Below are 18776 nucleotides of genomic sequence, written 5' to 3'. Positions count from 1 at the left end.
AGTGCATTGGCTCCTCTCAACCTCAACCAAGAAGCCGATATGAATGCAATGGATGGTGTACATTATGATGCCAAATATGATGGAAAGTCTTCTATGCCAGAAGAGAACAAAGTAAGACAAATGATGCCACCTCAAATGATGCCACATTCTTCTTACATGGACAAGGGCAAGAGACCTATGGGTGATGCTTCTTATGAGAGATCCAATGCCAATATTCCAAGAACTTCATCCTTTATGCAAGATGCAAGAAGAGGGTATGAACAGAAGGGATTTAAAGATGCAGGTGATTGGCAATTGGAAGATGAGCAAATGCATAAACACTTGGGTGAAGGAAGAGGATTTGATGATCCAAGAGCACGGCAGAGGGGTTCAAGAATGCATGGTAATTTTGACAATGCTGTGAAGGACAAAATAATATTTAATAAGTTTAAAGGAGAATCAAATTCTATCGAAGACTTTGAAGAGTGGGCAAACAAGATGGATCTCTACTTCGAAATCAGCCCAAGGAGCGAGATTGCCAAAGTCTACTTTGCCTCACTTCATCTTGAAGGTTTTGCTCACACTTGGTGGAGGAGGAAGCAATCTCATGGTTATGTCATCACCACTTGGGAAGAATTCAAGAATGACATGGCAGAAGAGTTTACTTCTCGCATGCAAAGGGACAATCACATTGTGGAATGGGACAAGCTAGAGCAAATCACTACCGTGAAGGAATATTCTCACAAGTTTCTAAAGCTTCTATTATACTTGGATGACTTTGATGAGCATTATCTTGTTGTCAAGTATATAAGGGGCTTGAAAGCTCCTATTGGTGGTGATGTCAAGTCTCATGAACCCGCCACTTTGAAGAAGGCAATGATGCTTGCAGAAATTCATGAAGAGAAGTACTTGACAAAGTGGGCTAGCAAAGGGAATATCAAAGGGGAAGTGATCACAAGGACTGACATGGGTTCTCATGCAAACACAAGACCTAATCTTCCAAGATTTCCTACCGTGTATGGTAGAGGGTCTAATAGACTTCCATTTAAACCACCATTTATGTCCAACAAAGCTACATACAATGAGTCCAAGCCAGCAAATGGGGGTTCAAAAAGCAAGGTTATCAAGGAGGACCGTTTGCATGAAATGAGGCTCAAAGGTCTATGTTTCAAATGTGGAGAAAAATGGAACAAGGATCACTTCAAAGTATGCAAATCCAAGGATATTTCCATAAGCTACATTATCACTGAGGACAATGCTAATCATGAGGAGGAGGAATTCCTTGAATGCAATGATGCCTTAGGATGGGGAGATCCTCATGAGGGTGGAGGTTCTCATGATGATGGTTTTGATGAAGAAAATCCCGAGTTTCCTTTTGATCCGGGTGGGAAACTAAAGTTTGCTCATGACAAAATGGATGATGGGATGCCTCTATGCGTGTGGAATGAAAACAATAGTGCACATACTACCTTGTGTACAATCTCTCATGATGCTTATGCGGGAAGTAAGGGTGCCAACACATTGAGATTGAAGATCAAGGTGAATGGGAGAACAGCATATGCACTCATTGATACTGGAAGCACGCATAGTTTTGTCAATAAAAGGTCTTTGAACACTCTCAAAATGCAACCAACTTCTTTACCAAACAAGCACATGGTGCAAGTGGCCAATGGTGATTCAATGGGTTGCAATATGAAGTGTCAAAGTACAGAATTGGAGTTGTCCAAGAACTACTCTTGCAAAGTTGATCTTTTGGTGATTGAGTTGGGACCAATTGACATAGTACTTGGATGTGATTGGCTGTCCACTTTGAACTCTTTTACCATGAACTTACAGAAAAGTTTCATGAGTTTTGTGCATCATGGAGGGGTTATTACATTGAATGGAATGCAAGGGTCCAAGCTCTTCATGATCAATGCTACTCAAATGAAGAAAGAGTTCAAGAAAGAGGGCTATGTTTATGTACTACAGCTTTGCAAAGAGGAAGATAATAGCAAAAAGGATTGCATCGAAAATGTGGACATGGTTAAGCTACTCAAGGATTATGAAGATGTGTTTACCATGCCAAAATCAATGCCGCCAAAGAGGAGTGTTGATCATGCTATTGATTTGGAACCAAATGCCAAACCAATCAACAAGCCTCCCTATCGTTTGTCAAAGGTTGAAAAGGAAGAGGTGGCAAAGCAAGTCAAAGAACTCATTGACATGGGATGGGTTGAACCAAGTCAATCTCCTTTTGCTTCTCCGGTGCTACTTGTGAAGAAAAAGGATGGTACTTTCCGCATGTGCATTGATTACCGTGATTTGAATAAGATCACCATCAAAAATCGATTTCCAATACCAAGGGTGGATGATCTTTTGGATGAGTTGAAGGGTGCCACATGCTTTTCAAAGATTGATTTGCATTCCGGATACCATCAAATAAGGATGAAAAGTGGTGATGAGTTCAAAACAGCATTTCGTACAGAAAGGGGTCTTTACCAATTCATGGTTATGCCGTTTGGATTATGCAATGCACCGGCAACTTTTCAAGCATTGATGAACAAAGTGCTTCAACCTTTCCTCTACAAGTTTGTATTGGTCTTTTTCGACGACATACTTATCTATAGCAAAGATGAGGAAGTGCATTTGAAGCACGTGAAAGAGGTTTTGGAGGTCTTGAGGCAAAACAAGTTGTATGTTAAGGAGACAAAATGTACCTTCATGGCACATGAGGTGGAATATTTGGGTCACATTGTGAGCAAGGATGGCATTTGTGTGGATCCAAAGAAAGTGGAATGTATTAGGAATTGGCCGGTTCCTTCAAACACTACTCAATTGAGGGGATTTTTGGGGTTATCTTCATTCTATAGGCGCTTTATTGCCCACTATGCAGAAATTGCAGCCCCAATGACGGATAAATTGAAGAAGGAAACCTTCTTTTGGGATGCCATTGCCAACAAAAGCTTTGAAGATATGAAGAAGATGCTCACATCAGCACCTATTTTGGTATGTCCAGACTTCACCAAACCTTTCACAATAAGGGCGGATGCAAGTGGAAGAGGGATTGGTGCGGTACTTTACCAAGACCATGGAGTCATTGCTTATGAAAGTAGAAAGCTGAATGACAAAGAAAGAGAACTCCATGTGTATGAGCAAGAGATGATTGCTATACTCCATGCTATCAAGAAATGGCACCATTACTTATATGGGAGTCATTTTTATGTGAGAAGTGATCATAGGGTGCTGAAGTATTTCCTCACACAACCCAATTTGTCTCCTAAGCAAAGAAGGTGGGTAGCAACACTACAAAACTATGATTTTGAAATCACATACACAAAGGGCAAAGAAAATGTGGTTGCCGATTCCTTGTCTCGTATGTGGGCCTGCTCATTGTATGCTATTTCTGAGGTGCATAAAGATTGGATCATGGAGATACAAGAAGAGTACTTGTTTGATGAAGAAACCTCACAAATAGTGCAGAAATTACAGCAAGGTGTATGTGAAGAGTTACCCCATTATGAGCTGAAAAATGGTCTCCTCTACTACAAAGGAAAAGTCTAATTGGTTCCTACTTCATCATTTATCAAGAAGATCATGGAAGAGATGCATTGTACTCCTATGGCTGGTCATTTGGGTGTCTACAAAACCTTTGATGCAATAAGGAAAAGTTTCTTTTGGAAGGAGATGTGGAAGAGCATTCATGCTTATGTAAGTGGGTGCCGGTCATGTCAATTGAACAAGGATCCTACACATAAACCGGGAGGTTTGCTTCAGCCATTGCCCATTCCCGAAGGCAAATGGAGTCATATATCAATGGATTTCATTACTAACCTTCCGCGCACAAAGAAAGGGTGGGACAGCTTGTATGTTGTGGTGGATAGATTGACCAAAGTGGCCCATTTCATTTCTTCCAAGGTCACATATTCAGCCCAAAATGTTGCCAAGCAATTTGTTGATGGGGTTTTCAAGTTGCATGGTATGCCGTCACAAATTGTGAGTGATCGCGATGTCAAATTCATGAGCACTTTTTGGAGAACATTGTTTGAATATATGGGAACCAAGCTTACTCCAAGCACCGCCTATCATCCCGAAACCGATGGTCAAACAGAAAGAGTAAACAAATGGGTGGAAACATATCTACGCCACTATTGTCATGATACTCAAAGCACATGGGATGATTGGTTACCTTTGGCTGAGTTTGCTTACAACTCAACATATCATGTGAGCATTGGCATGTCACCCTTTGAGGCTTTATATGGTTACAAGGTCAATTTGCCTATGTTGGTGGATACATATGAGACTTGTAACCATAATGCCAAGGAGGAAGCTGAAAGGATGCAAGCTTTGTTGCAACAATGCAAAAGTAATTTGAAGGTTGCACAAGAGAAAATGAGACAATATGCCAATGTTCATCGAAGACCATTGGAATTCAAAGTGGGAGATTGGGTTCTTTTGAGAATACCAAAGTCAAGATATGCGTCTTTGAAGGGAAGCACCAACACCAAGCTAGCTCATCGCTATTATGGTCCTTATCAAGTGATACGAAGAGTTGGGGAGGTTGCATATCAACTCTTACTTCCATCTACAACAAAGATTCATGATGTGTTTCATGTCTCTCACTTGAAAGGATATGTGGGTATGATCGATCAAATGGTTGATGAGTTACCTCCAATGAATGAAGAGGGAATGATTGAATACATTCCAGAAGCTATCTTGGGTACAAGGAAAAAGGTACTTCGCACTCGTACCTTGGTGGAGTATCTTGTTCAATGGAAAGGTTTACCTAAGGAAGAAGCTTCATGGCAACCTATTTCAGCATTGGAGGGATATGAAGCATTGATAGAGCAATATGGGTTGGTGTAAATTCAGCCACATGGAACATTCTTCTCCGAATTTGGGGTATTCATTTGAGGTTTCGAGGACGAAACCATTGGGGAAGGGATGGTTTGTAAGAAAGCATTATGGGCCCAAGGCCATGGACAACTAGTAAGTAGGTGTGAACTCTTGGGTGGAGTATAAATACCAATGTAAATGGGATTATGGCTCATTCATGATAATGTTATCTATTCCAAGAATCAATGGTGAGCTTCTCCCGTGAGATGCTAAGTGGTGACTCCTTCATGAGCCACTCCCTTGGTGAGGGACTAACCCACCCCTGTTACTTTCTTTCACAAATTGATATTCAAACTGAATTTCATAAATTGGTAATTGGGTCTTCAGATGGAAGTACCGCAATTGCATGGAATCCTAGACTTGCTTGAGGCCTAGACATGATAATATTTACCTTATAGTTCCAAGGACCGTGACTACCCGTATATACCAAGGGTATAAAGTTCTATAGCTCTTTACTGGCAGTATATACGAGTAAATCTCAGACTTGAAATTATAAGCATAAATGCTATCCAGACGATTATTTCCAATGTGGTTGATATGATTTTTAAATTCTGGTTGAGAACTGATGAGTTGATTTTCTGATTGAAAAATGATGATTCCTGAATTTTGGTTGAAATGTAATAAGCGGAGCAAAACCATAATGAGAATGAATGGGACGAGTCCCTATGTGATGATGTTCAAAACTGGATTGATGTTAATGACTTCAGCAAATCACTATGAGATTAGTAGATTGTGCTGACAGATTGCTGCTGTTAACACTTGACCCAGTGGTGGATGAAGTTGAGGGATGTCAAATTAAAAATCTGTATAATTGAAAATTCCCATGGAGGACTGTTCTGATAGAAATTTCAGTCTAATAATGGACCATTATTGTGATAAGGATTTGAATGTTATGATCTGAGTGAATTGTTATCTAATGATGAGTTCTATATAAGGGATCTTTATCCCAAGATTTTGTTGGGTTCACCAGACTATAAGGAACCCCAGAATCAGTTGGATCTTAAGGGAAAGATTTCTCCTCTAATTCTGCAAGATGAGGACATCAATCTCGCGTTTTTCAAGTGGGGTAGGATGTAAGATTCCTCTCTCTGGTTTTTGAGGTGTGCACGTGTAAGAACCTTCCCTTCTGATCTTATAATTATTCCCCTCTCTGAAATAAAAGAAAGATCTTGTTTTACCCTATTTTGGCCTAGAGAGAGAAAATGTCTAGAGGGAGATAATTCAAAATTGAGATATTTTTGGATATAAAGATCCTTCTAGTGTCTAAAATGGTTTCCCCTTAAAAAGAAATTCAAAAAAAACTTTCTAATGTGCAATTGGAACTAATTGAAAATAGGTAAAAAGTACCTTAGCCTAAGCATCCCGATTTTCAGAAATTTTTGAATTATGCTCCAATTAAGGTTCCTATGGACCAGTAATATTAATCCAAATGTAGGGAGGACATAAATTGAAGAATAAAAGAAAATCCCAAAAATGAGTAAATGCTCACATAAGATGAAGCGTTGACTAAGGACAAGGTTTATTAGTTAAACAAGAAGAGATATTTAGAAGAAATGATGCATTTTGACACCTCAGTGTGGGGATCTCCCCTCATGAAGGAGGCCCCTATTTCACATGTGTGGAGGAGTTTTAAACTCATTGTGAAGAAGGTGCCTATTTAACAAGTGTGGAGGAGTTTTAAACTCATAAATAATGAGATATTTTCATCTCTCCTCTCTCCTGTTTCAACTAGATCCAAAAAGTAAGCTAAACTAGCCAAAAAATGGTCAAAAATTGACCAAACTAATCTGGAAAATTCTAGAATCAGTTTGCTTGGTTAGAGGCTCATTTTTTCCTATAAATAGAAGCCTCCCTCTTTGTAACAGGTTAATAGTGTTTATGGACTATTACTCTACTCCTACCCAGAGCCAATTACATTGAATTCACTTTATAATTCAATTGTTTTTGACTAAATCCTCTCCAAAGAAATTGGTGGCCACTCTTGATCCAAACAAGAGTAGAACCCTCAATCCCTCAAGCCAAAGGAAAGCTTACAAAACTCCATGTAAGCTAAAATTTCTACTTTTTAATTTCAAATCTATGGTTTTTTGATTTCCTTGTTTTTTTTAATAGTTGATTAAAGTGAATCCTGATGTTATGCCTTGATGAAAAGGCTACCCCCTTCTCTTCCTTAAGAATTCAACCTTTCTTTATCCTAAAATGAGTAACAAATAAATTGATTAACTTTTCTTATTGTTTACTCACTAGAAAGTGAAAAATGAGTAAATTAGAGTACTTTACTTCGAATTGGGGTTAATTTTAAATTGAAAATAGAATGTTAAAAATTGAGAAAAGGCCAGCCATACAAAAGAGGTTATGGTAAAAAAAATTAAAATTTTTTGAAAAAAAAAGTTTATTTTTATGTTATTCTAAAAGAGTAATTCCCACCGTTTGTGCATTCTAAAAGAAATATTTTTATTTACTCTATGTATATATTCCCCTATGAATATGCATGGATATCATTGATATTAATTATTGAAATTAATTTCTACGCATAGAAAGATGCATATTAGAAATTGTTTTATTATAAAAGTGTTGTTTTCATTGGATTTAAATTATATGCATAGAAAGATGCATATTTAAAAAAATTTACTATAAAAGTGTTATTTTCATTGAATTAAATTTCTATGCATAGGAAGACCCATATTGGAAATTTTTTTATTATAAAAGTGTTATTTTCATTGAATTTAATTTCTATGCATAGAAAGATGCACAATGGAAATTCTTATTATAGAAGTATTTTTTTCATTAAAATTGATTTTATTCATAGAAAGATGCATCAAAGATTTATTTTTCTTTCAAAAGTGTTATTCTCATTAAAATTGATTTTATGCATTAAACAATACATAAGAAATTTATTTTTATTTCAAAAGTGTTATTCTCATTAAAATTGATTTTATCCATAGAAAGATGCATAAAGGATTTATTTTTCTTTCAAAAGTGTTATTCTCATTAAAATTAATTTTATGAAAGATGCATAACAGATTTATTTTTATTTCAAAAGTGGTATTCTCATTAAAAATGATTTTATGCATAGAAATATGCATAAAGGATTTATTTTTCTTTCAAAAGTGTTATTCTCATTAAAATTGATTTATGCATAGAAAGATGCATGACAGATTTGTTTTTATTTCAAAAGTGTTATTCTCATTAAAATTGATTTTATGCATAGAAAGATGCATAAAGGACTTATTTTTCTTTCAAAATAGTTTTTCTCATTAAAATTGATTTATGCATAGAAAGATGCATTACAGATTTATTTATTTTTCAAAATTGTTATTCTCATTAAAATTGATTTTAGGCATAGAAAGATGCATACGAAATTTATTTTTCTTTCAAAAGTGTCATTCTCATTAAAATTGATTTTATGCCTAGAAAGATGCATAAAATATTTATTTTTATTTCAAAAGTGGTATTCTCATTGAAATTGATTTTATGCATAGAAATATGCATAAAGGATTTATTTTTATTTTAAAAGTGTTATTCTCATTAAAATTGATTTTATGCATAGAAAGATGCATAAAGGATTTATTTTTCTTTCAAAAGTGTTATTCTCATTAAAATTGATTTTATGCATAGAAAGATGCATAGCAGATTTATTTTTATTTCAAAAGTGTTATTCTCATTAAAATTGATTTTATGCATAGAAAGATGCATAAAGGATTTATTTTTCTTTCGAAAGTGTTATTCTCATCAAAATTGATTTATGCATAGAAAGATGCATAGCAGATTTATTTTTATTTCAAAAGTGGTATTCTTATTAAAATTGATTTTATGTATAGAAAGATGCATAAAGGATTTATTTTTCTTTCAAAAGTGTTTTTCACATTAAAATTGATTTATACATACAGGATTTATTTTTCTTTCAAAATTATCAGTTTCATTAAAATTGATTTTATGCCTAGAAAGATGCATAAAAGATTTTATTTTTATTTCAAAAATATTATTCTCATTAAAATTGATTTTATGCATAGAAAGATGCATAAAAGATTTTTTTTATTTCAAAAGTGTTATTCTCATTAAAATTGATTTTATGCATACGAAATTTATTTTTCTTTCAGAAGTGTCATTCTCATTAAAATTGATTTTATGCCTAGAAAGATGCATAAACTATTTATTTTTATTTCAAAAGTGGTATTCTCATTGAAATTGATTTTATGCATAGAAAGATGCATAAAGGATTTATTTTTATTTTAAAAGTGTTATTCTCATTAAAATTGATTTTATGCATAGAAAGATGCATAAAGGATTTATTTTTCTTTCAAAAGTGCTATTCTCATTAAAATTGATTTTATGCATAGAAAGATGTATAACAGATTTATTTTTATTTCAAAAGTGTTATTCTCATTAAAATTGATTTTATGCATAGAAAGATGCATAAAGGATTTATTTTTCTTTCAAAAGTGTTATTCTCATCAAAATTGATTTATGCATAGAAAGATGCATAGCAGATTTATTTTTATTTCAAAAGTGTTATTCTTATTAAAATTGATTTTATGCATAGAAAGATGCATAAAGGATTTATTTTTCTTTCAAAAGTGTTTTTCACATTAAAATTGATTTATGCATACAGGATTTATTTTTCTTTCAAAATTATCAGTTTCATTAAAATTGATTTTATGCCTAGAAAGATGCATAAAAGATTTTATTTTTATTTCAAAAGTGTTACTCTCATTAAAATTGATTTTATGCATAGAAATGTGCATAAAAGATTTTTTTTATTTCAAAAGTGTTATTCCATTAAAATTGATTTTTTGCATAGAAACATGCATAAAGGATTTATTCTCTTTCAAAAGTGTTATTCTCATTGAAATTGATTTTATGCATAGAAAGATGCATAAAGGATTTATTTTTATTTCAAAAGTGTTATTCTCATTAAAATTGATTTTATGCATAGAAAGATGCAAAAACGATTTATTTCTCTTTCAAAAGTGTTGTTCTCATTAAAATTGATTTATGCATAGAAAGATGCATAACAATTTTTATTTCAAAAGTGTTATTCTCATTAAAATTTATTTTATGCATAGAAAGATGTATAAAGGATTTATTTTTCTTTCAAAAGTGTCATTTTCATTCAAATTGATTTTATGCCTAGAAAGATGCATAAAAGATTTATTTTTATTTCAAAAGTATTATTCTCAATAAAATTGATTTTATGCATAGAAAGATGCATAAAATATTTATTTTTATTTCAAAAATGTTAATCTCATTGTAATTGATTTTATACATAGAAAGATGTATAAAGGATTTATTTTTCTTTTAGAAGTGTTATTCTCATTAAAATTGATTTTATGCCTGAAAGATGCATAAAGGATTTAATTTTATTTCAAAAGTTTTATTTTCCTTAAAATTGAATTTATGCATAAATAGATGCATAAAAAGATTTTTATAAAAGTATTATTCTCACTGAAGTTGATTTTTATGCATAAATAGATGCGTAAAGAATCTGTATAGCAAAAATTAGAATTCTCTTAAATTCTATGTTTAAATTCTATGAATAGATGTAACGAGAATGGATATAGATGTGTATGTGAAAGAATGTGATGTGATGGAAAGAGATGTGATGTGTCATAAATATATGTGGATGTGAATGTGATGGATATGAATGAATGCGAATATGATGGATATGAATGAATGTGATGTGATGGGATGTGAATTGGGATAGATGTGAATGAATGAGATGTGAGGTAAAATGAATGAGATGTGATGTGAGTGAATGTGATGTGGTTTGAATGGATGAGATGTGAATGAATGTGATGTGATGAGATGTGGATATGGGTAGATGCGAGTGGATGAGATCTGATGCAAGTAAATGAGAGAAGATATGATGAAATGGAAAATGATGTGATGAGAATGGGAATACACATGAAATAAATGAGAATTGATGTGGAACAATGTGGAAAGACGAAAGTTCGTTATAGAAACTATATTTATGACCTGTTTTTAAATGGCTGTTTTATGTCAAGAATGCTAGGGAAGCATTTTGACTGTCTTGTGAATGAGGTTGTGGAGACCTAGTCTGATAAAGTTGCAACATCTAATGGAGAGTTAATGGAGGACGTCTTGCGTAGCAAGGTCGGCCGAGGTCTTGACCAGCCTCGGTTTGATTCAAATGGTGAGTTTCCGCTACGGTGGATGAGGGACAAAGGAAGCGGCCTATGAGTGAAGCGCTAGGTCACCTGCAAAGGATCCTAGCCACACACCATTTTGCTGAGGTGTATACCTAGAAGTCAACTGTCTTCTTATTCCATGCTTCCTCAAGAAATGCTCAAAAGCCTTTGAGGTGTATTCACCACCTCCATCTGTCCTCAAACATTTAATCCAACAGCCATATTGCTTTTCTGCAAAAGCTTTGAAATCCATAAACTTTTCCAATACTTCACTCTTCTCTCTCTCTCTGAGAAAGTATATCCATGTCATCCTGCTGAAATCATCTATGAATGTCACATAGTATAAACTGCCTTTGATAGATGGGTTTTGTGCAGGACCCCATACATCACTATGTACTATCTCAAGTGGCCTGCTACTCATATTTCCTTCTCTAGGAAATCTCAACCTTGCCTACTTTCCAAACTGACAGGCTTCACAAACATGCATATTTTCATCATACTTGAATCTAGGCAATCCACTGACAATGCCTCTTGTCTGCATGTTCTTTAACCTTTGTATATTGACATGTCCAATCCTCTTATACCACATATTAATGTCATGTACCACATTTCTGCTTTTAGAGAACATGGCTGATTTTAGCTCAGGAATTCCAGCATCCAGCTTAAACAACCTGCCTTCTTTCTTGCCTTTAGCAATGACTCTACATCCATGTTTGAAATCCTCAACGAAGCAACCATGCTCGTTGAAACGAACCTGTAATCCCTGTTCCACCATTTGACCAACTGAGGCCAAGCTCTTTGTGATAGAAGGCACATACAACACATCTGACATAGACTTTGTTTGACCATTGTGCATGACCAATGGTACACTTCCAACATGTGTAATGACATGCTGGGTATCATCACCTGTCTCCACATAGCCTTTCACATCCATAGGCTTCATATGCTCAAACCATTCACCATGACATGTCATATGGTTTGATGCTCCTGAGTCCATATACCAAGTATCATCATTCTCAGCATTTGTCATCATCGACCCCACAACATGTTTCATGGCAAACAAATGATTTGCAGTGCCATCATTACTGCTTGATGCATAATTTCCACCATCATGTTGTGCATAATTTCCACCATAATGACCACCACGTTGTGCTCTACCCCCTCTCAAATCATTCTGTTTGCGGAAACAATCTCTCGCCATATGACCAAATTTGCCACAGTAATGGCATTCCACATCTTGCATAGAATTTTGTTGACCTTGCCAACGTCCTCTACCACACGGGGGTTACCTCTGCCTCTTTGAGGTGTATATCCACGACCACCTCTAGCACCATATGAAGGTTGAAAAGTCTGTTGTGGTGACCTATCCTGCCATCCACGACCATTACCACCACGTCCACGTGATGCGAATCTCTCCCTGCCTCTAAAACCTCTCTGAGAATAAAAGGCCTGATTTCTACCATTATCATCATGGCTAGTAGATGCATCCAGAAATGAATCACTGAGTTTGATTTCCTCAACTAGCAAGAGTGAAACCAACTCATCAAAGTCTGGTAAACCTGTACTCCTCACTGAGATAGATGTATCAAAAGATTTGTATTCCTTGCCAAGACCACGCAAGGTAATATCCACCAAATCATCATCAGGCATGGGGGCATTTATTTTGGCCAATGCATCTGCAAACTTCTTGATTTCTTGCACATAATCATGTATGCTTCTTTTATTCCTTTTCACATTATGGATCTGCTGTCGCAACTGAGACTTGCGAGCACTCGTGTCTGTATCAAACATCTTGACCAAAGTATCCCATGCATCTTTAGGATTCTCAGCATCCTGTATGTGTATGAGCATAGCATCAGAAATACATATAGACAGATAATGCAGCACTTTGAATGCTCTTTCTGACCATTGCTTATGAGCAATAAGCTGCTGCTGTGTAGGTTGTCGTGGTAGCTCAGGCTCTGGCTCAGCACCTATAATGAGATTCCAAAATCCTTTTCCTTTCAAGAAACTTTTTATCCTATACTTCCATGCCTGGAAGTTCTTCCTATCCAGCTTTTCACCAACAATCTGTACTGGATTATCCGACATGTTTGCTTAATGTGCACCTTTTGCACTCATCCAAATCTGTAACCGAGCCTTCCTCAGCTCAACCACACTCCAATGAGTGTTCCAGATACTCCAAAGTAATCACAAATCTTCAAATTTAATGTAGAAAATCAACCTGTATGCATCCAAGATGAACTGACTCACGCAGTCCGAGATACCCTGTTTTGATGCGCTTCCACGGCTCCAAATCACAATGTAGTGGTGCAATCAAGTATGGGCAACTTGTATTGACACCTAAACAACCTCAATGTAGAGTATCAACACCATCTGACATGTGTACATATCAATTTTTGAAAACCCCTTTCTCTGTTTTGGAAAAAACCAAAAAAAACCAGTAGGAAAATGGCTCTAATTTCTTCAATATTTGTCCAAATTGAGCAACCAGGCATTCATTAGCTTAGCAATAGTGTCCATCAACTCCATGTAAGAGGAATTTGTCCAATTGGATAAGACCAAAGATTAATTGCTCAATTAAAAATGCTCTATTTCTCTGCAACCAGTGGACAGCTTGTTTAATCAGCTCATTCCCAGCCCAATTAAGCATAATTGGTCAATCCAATCACATAGCCCTCTTCTCTAATGTGTGTAGCAACCAATTGCTAAAGCAATTGTGAAATATAACAAGCAACCAATGAGAATTTGATCTCCTCGCTTCAAAATGAACACAAACTGCCCTGTTTTCTATGTGCTGGCTGTGCCGCCTGCTCTACAGTGATCTGGGAAGGTTTGAAGTACTATTTGATGATGGGTTTGAGTCCCCAACACACTTGGGTATGTGTGCAACCAGTCAATGGTTGGATTTTTGCCAAAAACACGCTCCAAATGCATCAATTTTTCACCTCCTTTTCTCTGTTTTGTGAGAGCTCAAAAACCAGAGTTTTTCACACATCTAAATGCTTCCAAAATGCTCCAAAATCACAGTAGGGCTTGCATAGGAGTTGCCAATACATCTCTCATTGTCAGATACATGTTTGTTTTGCCAAATTTGCATGTATTTCCACCATACATCAATGCTTTCAAGCTTTAATGGTGGAAAGCTTCCAAAAACCAAAAATTTGCTTTGCTTTGATTTGCTCTAAATTGCTTTGTTTTTGCCTGTATCACCTGCAATCCGCTCAAGGATGTTTAGAAGACCTTACCCGATAGGCCAAGCTCTCAGATCTGATAGTAGTTGGTGTGCTCCAAGCTTCACAGCTCCAATGGCAAGCTTCACAGCTTCTTCTCCCTCTTCTCTCACTCACTCATAAACCCTAATAAACAGCACAAGGCTCTGATACCATGTTGAAAGAACGGTAGAGGGGGAGGAGACACACACACAGGAGAAAACCCTAATGTATATTGCAAACCCTAACCATAGAGGGAAGCCATCTCCACTCTCACACAAAGCATAATGCCATAATCCATAATACACACAACACTATGAGTTGTGTCCACACACATCTCACCCTAGCTAATGTCCACACACTATGACCAGCTGGACACGCGGTCATTTATGTCTCACACATGTTCCTACCTAACATGCCAGCACATATCATAGCTGGCTCACACTGACATCGAGCTTGAATCTCAACACATACCTCATTCCATAAGATAGTCAAAATGTTTCCCCCAGCACTCTTAGCGTAAAACAATCTTTAAAAAACAGGTTTCACATACAAATACAGTTTCCAATCAAAATTTTCATCATTCTTCATCATTTCACATCTTCAACATCATTCCATGTCATTTCTCATTTTTCCACATCAATTCACATCACATCATTCCACACCAATTTTCACCCATTCACATCTTCCCACATTATTCCCACATTCATTCACATTATTCCACATCATTTCCACATTCATTCACATCATCCTACATCATTTCTACATTCATTCATATCAACCACATCAATCCACACAACATCCACATCAATCCAGATCAATCACATGAATCCAGATCAATCCACATCAATCCAGATCAATCACATGAATCCAGATCAATCCACATCAATCCAGATCAATCACATGAATCCACATGAATCCTCATCAATCACATCAATCCACATCAATCCTTATCAATCCACACATCTATCCTCATCAACCACATCAATCCTCATCAATCCTCATCACTCCACACATCAATCCATATTAATCCACATCACTCTACATCAATTCTAATTTCTACGAACAAGATGGTCTCTTTTCGCTTTGAGCGAATCAGGTTTGATTATCAACTTTCTTTGATCTAGTTAATCAAAATTTTTGTTCCACAATCAACCAAATTAAAAGTATAGCTACTCTACTTTTTATACTAGCAAAACTTCTAAGTCTCGGCCATTACTTGACTCAGTTAAGGGAAACTTTTCTCGACTCAATTAAATCTAAATTTCCGTTCACTTTTGGATCCTCGATCCTTTCAAGAGTTCCAGATTCCTTTCCCAAGGAATCTAGGAATAAGTCAGTCATCACAAGTATTCACGTTCATCAAGCGTGTTTCCGATCTCTTTTTGGGAAATCCCTTTTCCCGTTCAGAGTGTACTTAAGAATCCATTTCTTGAGAATATAGACATATACTTCATAATCTTCAAAAATCAATTATGTTTGTAGTTCCTCTTTTTGATTAAAATTTATTCATGATTTCGCGATGCATTCCTATGAATATTTTTCACATTCTTTTCTCGATTTTCCCAAAATAAAATATGCTCAATATTCCTCTTTTTGAATAAAAGATTTATGCATACGATCTCATGGGATTTACAAAATCATATATACCCATATTTCCTCTTGTGAAATATCTAGCCACTTTATGATATTTTTGAATAGAAAAATGCCTCCTTGATGTGATTTCTAGGAGCCTCCTTGATGGAGGGTTTTCCCTCTCCTGAGGTGTCACAAAACCTCCAAAAAGTCTCCTAAAATATCTAGAAATTCATAATTAAGGAACCTTCACCTCATGTGAGCCTTTCTTTATTATTTTCTTGTTTACCATTTTTCTTTTATTTTTATTCTCCAACATTAATGAATAAGGATATCACATTTTTAAATTGAAAAGAATTTAATAAAGCTTAGAACTTTGAACTAGGGGACTCCTTAGTTCACACCATCCAAATCTAATGCAACTTAGGAATTTCAGATTGAAATTTTGTTTCAGGGGATCACTTCCTATTGTTTGGAAGAAAATATTGATCCAAAAATATTTCAAAATTGTATTACCTTTCTCTAGAATATTTTCTCTCTCTAGACCAAAATAGGGTCAAACAAGATCTTTTTCCACTTTTGAAGGGGGAAATGATTACAAGAGACTGAAGGGGAGATTCTTACATCTTTACATCTCAAAAGCTCAAGAGAGGAATCTTACACAAACAAAGAACCAGACTGACTTGCTCGAGAGAGGAATCTTACACAAACAAAGAACCAAAGATTGGCTTGTTGTGAATATCCCAGGGTAGTCCTTATAGATGCATTCTTTGACTCTGAGAGATTAACATTGGGAACAAAGTGACCACCATTCTCCCGGCACAACATCCATTTTGACCAATGGAATCCATGCACTTCCCACCAAGCAAGCCATGTCTCTAATGATGGGATGTCGTCCTCTCGTGTATGCCCCAAACTCCAAAAAGAGACAAGTTTGTCTTTTGTCGTTTTTGTAGTAACCTTGCTTAGTGCATCTCTGCATTGCCCAAATAGTTGTTTGTGCTCCTCTTAATATTGTGGCTTTATACACTTGGCATGCTCCAACATACTTTTCTCCCAATAAAATGAGCATGATCTTTCTTTGTGTAGCATAACATTTTTTTCACCTCTATGAAGACTATTCGAACAACCAACCAATTGGCCTATGCTTCATCAGCCTCCCATAAAGCCATTAAACTAGGCAGCCCCCATACCCACCACATCACTACATTGTTTCAAACTCTCCAATTGCCAATAGTAAGAAGCTCACATAAAAATGGACGATAAACATGTGCACTCATAGTCGTCCAGTGTAAGATTCCTCCCTAGCCTCTCAAGAAGTCCAATATCTTCCCCTGTAATCAAATCCCTCTTCAGAAATATAAAAGATCTTGTTTCTACCTGTTTTGGCCTAGAAAGAAAATCTTCTAGAGAGAGGTGATTCAGTTTTTAAATATTTTTGGATGAAAAAATATCTCATCTTATTAAAATAAATTCCCCCGAAACAAAAGTTCAAAAAGAATTTCAAAAGGTACATTAGAAATAAATTATAATCTATTCAAAAGGCCTTATCTCCTAAGGGTCCAGATTTTCTAAAAATTTTAAATTAAGGTTCCTATGGACCAATAAGATTAATCCAAATGTAGGGAGGAGATAAATTGAAAAATAAAAGAAAAAATCCCCAAAAATGAGTTAATGTTCACATAAAATGAAGAGTGGACTAAGGACCAAGGAAAATAGTTAAAAAGCTGATTTTTGACACCTCGGAGTGGGGATTCCCCCTCATGAAGTAGGCACCTTTTTCCCATCATTTCTTTTGAATTTTAAATCAATAAAATTAGATATTTCATCTCTCCTCTCTCCTAATTCAAAACTGGATCCAAAAAGTGAACTAAACTGACCAAACAATGGTCAAAAATTGACCAAACTGATCTGGAAAATTCTAGAATCAGTTTGCTTGGTTAGAAGGTCACTTTTTCCTATAAATAGAAGCCTCCTCCTTTCTAGACGCTTAATAGTGTTTTATGCATTGTTACTCCACTTCTCCCTAGAGCCAAAAATAGTCAATTTATTGATAATTCATTAGTTTTTGACCATTTTCTCTTCAAAAGAATTGGTGGCCAATGTTGTTGCAAACAAGAGTAGACCCATCAAACCATCAAGCCAAAGGAAAGCTCACAAAAATTCATGTAAGCTAGAAATCCTACTTTTTCTTTATTCCATTTGATGGTTTTCTAATTTTTGTTTTCTTTAAAATGAAAAATGATGTTATGCCTTGTTGGAAAGGCTTTCCCCCTCTCTTCATTCTTGAATTCAGCCTTTCTTTATCCTAGATATGTAATCAAATTCTTAGAATTAAACTTTTCATATTGTTTCTCTTTAAAAAGTGGAATTTGATTAGTTGAGAATGCTTTAAACCATTTGGGATAATTTCTAAGTAACTTGAGAATGAAAAAAATTGAAAAATGGTCAGCCATACAAAGGAGGTTATGGTAAAAAAAATTTAAATTTTGTGAAATAAGTTTTATCTTTTATTAATCAAAAAGAGTAATCCCCACCGTTTGTGTATTCTAAAAGTGTTATTTTTATTCTATGCATAGAAAAATGCATATTAGAAATATTTTTATTATAAAAGTGTTGTTTCCATTAGAATTAATTTCTATGCATAGAAAGATGCATATTGGAGAATTTTTTTAAATTCTAAAAGTGTTACTTTCATCAAAATTGATTTTTATGCATAAATAGAAAATGATTAATTTATTCCTCATAGGAATTCATGTGATTAGTTTTGAATTCAGTTAAGCAAATACTCAATGAATGAAATTTAGTAAAGTAGTAAATTAAAATATTACCCTTCGAGAAAGATAGTTCAGGGAGAACCTTTCCAGATGTAAGATTCCTCCCCAGCCTCTCAAAATGTCCAGCATCTTCTCCTGTAATCAATCCCTCTTCAGAAATATAAAAGACTTGTTTCTAACTGTTTTAACCTAGAGAGAGAGAATATTCA

Source organism: Cibotium barometz, chromosome 39 (assembly GCF_041138505.1).
Source record: "Cibotium barometz isolate CiBa-2024 chromosome 39, ASM4113850v1, whole genome shotgun sequence".
Taxonomy (NCBI): Eukaryota; Viridiplantae; Streptophyta; class Polypodiopsida; order Cyatheales; family Cibotiaceae; genus Cibotium; species Cibotium barometz.
Note: the sequence above shows the minus strand (reverse complement) of the source record.